This window comes from Orycteropus afer, unplaced genomic scaffold (assembly GCF_000298275.1).
Source record: "Orycteropus afer afer isolate SDZICR_OR568_19922 unplaced genomic scaffold, OryAfe1.0 scaffold00039, whole genome shotgun sequence".
NCBI lineage: Eukaryota > Metazoa > Chordata > Mammalia > Tubulidentata > Orycteropodidae > Orycteropus > Orycteropus afer.
In genome coordinates, this window is record NW_006921626.1 from 15,757,454 (window position 1) to 15,765,874 (window position 8,421).

The 8,421-nt window shown below is 34.1% G+C and overlaps 1 protein-coding gene across 1 annotated transcript in view; it reads right to left on the reverse strand.

The window, feature by feature from the left end:
- Nucleotides 1-8,421, reverse strand: part of CDC42BPA (CDC42 binding protein kinase alpha) — a 774,086-nt gene that overhangs the window by 346,046 nt on the left and 419,619 nt on the right. The window lies entirely within an intron of this gene.

Genomic DNA, 8,421 nt, shown 5'->3' on the forward strand with positions numbered 1-8,421 from the left:
CTGGCTACCAGGACTGATTTTTAGGCTAATTTTTAGGTCCTAACACCACTTGACAATATTCAAGCTGTCTGTGCCATCAGGATCACTGCCAGACTGCAGCTCCGTATGTTTCCTTTTTTGGTGTTTTCATGCAAATTCTTTGACTAGTTGCAGTTTATTCCACTTCTATATTCTTCCCTTCAAAGTTCAGCGTTCCAGGATTATCTTCTGTATCTGTGTTAAGTGGTTTCCCTTTTCTTTGTTGAAGAGTGTCTGTGCAGTCTGTCTGCCATCTTACTGGAACCAACCTGAATGATGCCTCTTATGGTCTCTATGCCTCGGTTACCCTATCTGTGATATGGTGATAAAGTTAGTACTACTCTGATTACACTTCAATATAAAGGAAACAAAAATCTTCACAACTGGTCCAATAAACAGCTTCACGGTAGATAAAGAAAAGACTGAAGTTGTCAAGGATTTCATATTACCTGCTTCTACAATCAACACCAATAGAAGCAGCAGTCAAGACATCAGATGACATACTTCATTGGGCAAATCTGCTGCAAAAGATCTCTTTCAAGTAATGAAGAGCAAAGATGTCTCTTTGAAAACAAAGGTGTGCCATGGTAATTTTAATTGCCTCATATGTATGTGTGAGCTGGACAATGAATAAGGAAAATCAAAGAAGAGTTGATGCTTTTGAGTTGTGGTGTTGGAGAAAACTGCTAAGAGTACCATGGTCTGCTGAGAGGACTAACAAATCTGTCCTGGAAGAAGTGCAGCCAGAATGCTGCTTGGAAGCCAGAATGGCCAGACTTCATCTCACCTACTTTGGTCATGTTATCAGAAGGAACCAATCCCTGGAGAAGGATATCATGCTTGGTAAAGTAGAGGGTCAACTAAGAAGGAAAGGCCTTCAATGAGATGGATAGACACAGTGGCTGCAACGATAGGCTCAGGTATAGCAAGGATCATGAGGGTGGCACAGGACCAGGCAGTGTTTCGTTCTGCTGTGCATATGGTTGCTGTGAGTTGGAGACAACTCAAGGGCACCTAACAACAACCCTGATTACTGAAGAAAGTTCTATGTTATTGAGAACAGTTTGGGTAATTATGGCCTGCAGGCCAAATCTAGCCCACTGCTTGTTTTTGTAAATAAAGTTTTATTGGAACAGAGCCACAAGCATATAGTTAAGTGTTGCCTATGCTTACTTTTGAAAAATCAGCCACTGACAACTGCATAAGCACAGTTCTACTCTGACACACATGGGGTCACAATGAGTTGGAGTCAGCTGGACAGCAACTGCTTTGCTTTTTATTTATTTTTCTGTCTGCTTTTATACTTTAAGTGCAGAGCTGAAAAGCTGCAAAAGAGACCATGTGGCATACAAAGTCTGAAATATTTACTAACAGTCCTTAACAGAAAGGAAAAAAAAAAAAAAAGAAAAGCCAATCCCTATTGTAGATGGTAGATGTCTACTTAACAAAGAGCAGTAAACAGATAATCTAAAAACAACTACCTCTGTAGGAAATTGGCTTTGTAATTCTGAAAATTTGAATTTAACCTGAATTTCTACAAAAGGTCTATTAAGAAAAGATTTTCTGTTGTTTAGAAACAAAGTATATTTTAGTGATAGAAGGAACTTTATGAGTTATGTAGCCCATTTTTAGATAAGGAAAAAAAATGTATTTTATTCTTTATTGAAAGAAAAAAAATAGCTAATAGCATAAATAAATTATGCCAATAGCATAATTATTATGCTATTGGCATAGTATTTCACAGATTTTACAGTGGATTAAGGGAATTTGCAAAGACAGGTTTTATATACACCAACATATTTTTTGATATCTGGAAAACAGGAAATACTAAAACATACGTTGTTGTTGTTGTTGTGTGTCATCGAGTCAGACCCGACTCACAGCACCCCTCCTTTGTTTCCGAGGCAGTATCATTATGGAAGTAGATTGCCCAACCTTCCTTCTGAGGAGTGGCTGGTGGGTTTGAACCGCCAGCCTTCTGGTTAGCAGTCAAGTGCCTTAGGCACTATGCGACCAGAGCTCCCAAACATACATTAGACCATATTATAATGAAAACCCATCTACCTATCATAGCCAGCTTTACCACATCCTAACATTTTGTTGTATTTGCCTCACACTTGTTTTTATAAAGACCTTATACATACCACTGATACTATCTAAACATTCTTTAACCTTTCCTAATCTCATACCCTTCTTCCACTCCCCAGAGGCCATCACTATCCTGAAGTTGTTGTCTTCTATATCCATGGTATATTTTATATCATTAGAACATACATAAGCAACCACAAAAATATGTATTTTTCTGAATATCCTTAAACTTTGCAATAAATGCCAAACTATGTGTAGCATTTTGCAGCATAGATTTATGTTAATATTATGTTTCTAAAAGTTATCCATGTTGGTAAATATTGCTCTAAATCATTTATTTTAATTGCTATATGGAATGCATTCACATATATATAAAATTTATCAATTCTGATTAAGAAATTTAGATTGTTCTCACTTTATATTTTTCTATTACATACAATGTTGGGATGGTATTTTAAAAAATACCTCCTATGCTCATATGTGAACATTTTCCCATGCTATATAAATAGAATTCCTACAAAGAAAAATATGTATCTTCAATTTTACTAGATGTTATCAAACTGTTCTTCAAAGTGCTATGCCAATTTAGACTTTTTCCAATGTACCCATTATTGCACATGCTCAGCATTATTAGTATGGAGGATTTTAAAATTTTGCTAATTGATAGGTATAAAATTGTACATTGCTAGGTATTATATGTTGGTTTAATTTACAGTTATTTGATTACTAGTAATGTTGAGAATCTTTTTATACTGTCATTGGTCATCTTAGATTCTCTTCTATAAAATGCTTATTCATGTCCCTTGCTTTTCCTTTTTCTACTCACTTTTGGTATACTGCCTTACCCTTCACCCACTACCATTTTTCATACTTGTGTATGTGTCATTTTTTTTGATAATGTCAGAAGTTCTGTTTATTAGACCCTGAGCTTGTTTTTCAATATGTTTATGGTGTCTTCTTTATTTGCAAAAAAGTATTTAATTTGAATGTAGTCTTATAATTTACAGTTTATCCTTCTTGGGTTTAAGAAATCATCCTTATCTTTTTTTTCCAGAGAGGCATAAAGAGAGTGTCCTAAATTTTCTAAGTTTTACTTCGCACTTGATGTCTACTTGGAATTGATTGTTATGCACAGTGTAAGGTAAAGGCCAATTATATATTTTATATATAGAAACAATATGCCACTAACATCTACAAATTAATTTGTATAATCATCTCAGTTATAAATCAAATGGATCTGTTTCAGGACACTAGGCTATTTCAGTTTACAGGCTTTGGAGCAAAAGGGAGCCTGTAGTCACAACATTTTTGTCATTCGATCAAAACTTTGTTTTACATGTGTTTCTGTTTAAAGACACCTTATTTAATATATAGTTGATTCATTAACATTAATCTCATGGCCAACAGCACTATAACTCATCTGAGAATAAAGGTTATCTAATACATGTATTTTCTCTGTGAGACACTGGGAACTACCAAAATGTTCCCTAAAAGGTGAATGGCTAAATAAACTGTGGTAATCCACGCCCTGTGTCTTAGTTTCCTAATGCTGCTGTAACAGAAAAAACACAAGTGTGTAGCTTTTAAGACATTTATTTTCTCACAGTTGCAGAGGCTAAAAGTCAAAATCACAGCCTCAACTTTGTTGACTCCTTCTTTGTCAATAGTATGGGGCATTCACTGGTTCCTTGGCTTGTAAACAATCCTAACATGGCACCTGTCTTTCCCAATTATGTGCTTACTTCTCTTCTTCTCTGTGTTTATACTGCTCTTTATATGACTCAGAAGCGATTGACTTAGGATCCACCAGGCTGGTATGATATCAATTGATTGATTATATTAGGTTGTATACAGAATGTGATTACATTACACTACATTACATCCGCAGGCAGGTTGCTGATAGCTGCTGTCCAGTCAGCTCTGACTCATGGTGATTTTATAACAGAACAAAACATTGTCTGGTCCTGAGCCATCCTCATAATCTTTGATATGTTTGGGCCCACTGCTGTAGCCACTGTGCCAATCAGTCTCATAAAGAGCTGTCTTTGTTTTCACTGACCTTCTATTTTACCAAATATGCTGTCCTTCGCTAAATACGGTTTTTAACAGATAACATGCCTAAAGTAAGCAAGACCAAGTCTCACCATCCTCACTTCTAAGGAGCATTAAGACATTACTTCCTTCAAGATAAATTTGTTCATACTTCTGGCAATCCATGGTATATTCAACATTCTTCACCAACACTATACTTCTCCTTTGATCTTTCTTTTTCATTGTCCAGCTTTCAAATGAATATGAAACACTGAAAAAGCATGGCTTGAATCAAGTGCACCTTACTTATCAATGTGATATCTTGCTTTTTAACACTTTAAGGATATCTTTTACAACAGATTTTTCCAGTGTAATATGTTGTTTGACTTCTTGATGGCTGCTTACATGGGCATTGAATGCTGTTCCAAGAAGAATGAAATCCTTAACAACCACCCATCTGTCAGTTTGTCATACTGTGATAGCTTGCATGCTGCTATGATCCTGGATGCTATGCCATCATGATGTGAAATACCAGCATGGTCACCTACAGTGGACAGATTTCAGCAGAGCTTCTAGGCTAAGACTAGGAAGGAAGGCCTGGTGATCTATTTCTGAAATTTAGTCAGTGAGAATCCAATGGATAGCACTGTCACATGTATAGTATAGGGGTTAGGATTCCAGTATGTATTTTTGGGAGACACAATTCAAACCATAATACCATGGAATCTACACAGCAATAAAAAGTAATAAACTATTAATACTACATCAAATTGGATGCACCTCAAGGGTATTAGGTTAGCTAAAATGAGTTTGCCACAAAAAGTCAGATACTGTTATCATTCCATTTATTAAACATTCTCAAAAGGACGAAACTGTAGAAATGTAAAATAGATTAGTTGTTGCTAAGAGTTTTGGATGGTATGGGGGAACAGTCTAACTATAAAGGGATAGAAGTGACAGAATAGATCAGTATCTGGATTGTGATGATGGTTATAGAATTTTAGATATGTATAAAATGACATAGAATCATATACACACATTATACCAATATGTTATAATTTAGGTTAAGAAGTAACACTTAGAGGAAACTAGGTAAGAGGTATATGCCTTTCCGTATTATCTCTGAAATTCCCTGTGAGTTTATATGTATTTAAAATAAAAAGTTTTCTTAAGTCAAAAAAATTATCTTGAGAAAACTTATACTATTATTCTGTGCACCTTATCTTTTAATATATTAACATAAGTTCTTTATTCTTACCATTTTTACAAATATTTAAATTTAAGTTAACATTTACATAAGAATATATAACTAAAAAGAAAAACCTTCTAGAACTGTGTAAGTCAAAAGTGTCTGATTTGAAAATTATTGATAAACACTATTTTAGCATTTTTGTATAAACCCAAGAGAAAGAGAATTTTCCAGGATGTGGACCTCCTACATTTTGTCCTTCCCATACAAGTTGTTCCTCCCGTTCTCTCTTTGCATGATTTTAGCCCCCATTCCTCTGGATAAAACTCCAGTGTACAACCAGCAAGATGCTAAACTTGCAAAAGTAATTGCTTCCTTTTCTGAGAACCATCTTTGACCAACTAATCCCTCCACCTAACCTGTCTTGGTAAAGTTCTATAAAAATTATGTCTTTCTATCCTAATGTAGAATATTCCTTGAAACGTTCCCATCTTGGCATTCTGAGTAAAGGTTTATGCTTAACAATAATCTGACTGATTTTCTTCTACCAGAAGAAAAACCAAACTCACTGTCATTGAGTCAAATCCGACTCATAGCACCCTCTCCTTGGGTTGCCGAGGCAGTATCACTACGGAAGTAGATTGCCCAATCTTCCTTCCAAGGAGTGGCTGGTGGGTTTGAACCACCACCCTTCTGGTTATCAGTCAAATGCCTTACCCACTATGCCACCAGAGCTCCTACAGTTTCTATTAATTAATTAAGTCAATTAATATTAATTAAATACTAAGTATCACAAACTATGCTTGGTGCAAGAATTACCAAATATGCCTATGAGATGAATCAAGGCATTTTTACCACTTAAATTGAATAAAGAAAAATTTCCAACTCAATGGGGGGGGAATAATTAATAGGTATAACTTTATCAATTTAAAAGTACTTTATTATTATTTAAAGGAGCTTCGGTGGCATATTGGTTAAGGCATTTGGCTGATAACCAGAAGGCAGATGGTTCAAATATATGAGCTGGACCATGGGAGGAAGATGAGGCAATCTACTTCTATAAAGATTTACAGCCTTAGAAACCCAATGGGGATCGCTATGAGTCAGAACTGATTCAATGGTAGTGGCTTTGGCTTTTTGGCATATGATTATTTATGTAAGAAATGTAAAAGGTTCATCATAAGTACTTCAACAGACTTTACTTTTTCATAAATATGTGCCTGATTCTGCAATTGTATATTGAATGTACACAACACAGTCAAATTTACTGATAATGTATTGTTCCTAGTTTACATAACAGAGTAAGTAATAGCAACGTTTTACAGTTTTCCATCAAATTCATTTAATAACTATAAAAATTCTGTTTAGGTGTTAGGTCCATGAAGCAGAAATTAGATTATTTTAACTAAAATAATAATAATAATAATGATAATAATAATAATAGTAATAGTAATTGGTGATGATGAAGTCAGCCACCAACTTGCAAGACAATGGCTGGTCATATTTTGGATTCTTCTAAAGTTTCATCAAGTAATTCTCAGGTAGGTGATAACACAGTATATCAATATAAAAATATTCAAAATGCATTTATTTACCATTATGTTACCTAGAAACTTCAGTCTTCATTGAAATCTACTTGCTTCAAAAATTTGTACTTATTCAATTGATTATAAATAATATAAATCTAGTATTAAATTGAAAAAAAAAATTAATAACATGTCTTTAAACAACTAACAGATCTACTCATATTTACTCATTGGTATCAAGTTGATTCAACTCTTAGTGACCTTCTAGGACAGAGGAGAACTTCCCCACAGGGTTTCCAATTTTGTAATCTTTATGGAAGCTGAATGACTGTACATCTTTCTTCCATGAAGCACCTAGTGAGTTCAAACTGCCAATCTTTCAATTAGCAGCTGAGCATTTACTTCTTAGATTTTCCAGACAAATAATCACTAATGACAGTCACAGATTTATTTTATATCGAATAAAAACAATTGCTGCAAATAAAAGAGATGCTAAATATATAAAGAATAAAAGTGAGATGAAAGAAAATCACAGGGATATAGATACTAATATTAAAAGCCTATTGTACCTCTGTTTTACCATGCAAAGTAAATTTGATGGCCCTTTCAAAAAAAAAAAGAAAACCCCATTGATTAAAATAATCCAGAGATTCTTTTAAACAGGTGAAAGAAAAGAAAAATTCACCAATAATATCTGAAATTATGAGTTTGTATGATCATCATAGAACGATGATGTCAGAATCATGATAGCATGATCAAGTCAGAATACAGACAGCAAAAACTTTAAAAATACAGGAAAAAATTTTTTTCTTTAAATCACAATTATAGTGGAAGAATTAACATAATTCTGTCCATAATTGATAAATAATGTCAACAAAAACCTATTAGTCTATATAATGGCAATGGAATAATTAGGAAAAGTAATGTAATGGTATGTATATGTGGCTAATGTTGAAAGAATATTCATTATTTTCAAATATGAATAGAATATTTACATATCCCAAGGAAGAAGAGTGGGGCTAAGTAATAGTTCTTTCAAATCCCAAGGACCACCTGCAATTTGAGGACTACCTTTATAAGTGCTCTTCACTGAAGAACATCCTTTAGTATTTTTTATAAAGTGGGTCTGCTAACAACAATTTCTCTAAGTTTTTGTATATCTAGGAAAATATTATTTGAAAATGTTATCCCACTTCTTTTTGCGCTCACTGTTTCTCCTAAAAAATTAGGTGTTAATCTTCTTGTGATTCCCTTGCATATGACAAGTCACTTTTCCATTGCTGCTTCCAAGACATTCTCCTTGTTTTGGCTTTTGGTATTTTTACTAAGAGATGTCTACTTGTGCACTTCTTTGCACTTACACAGCTTGGAGTGCAATGAGCTTACTGTATGAATACACTGTTTTTCAATAAAATTTCAAGAAAGCTATTTACCATTATTTCTTTGAATATTTTTTCTCTCTCTCTCCTCTTCTTCTGTTATTACCATTATGCATATGTTGGTATGGTTTCTGGTGTCCTACATTTCGCTGAGGCTGTTTAGCTTTGTTCTTCTTTTTTTTTTTTTTAA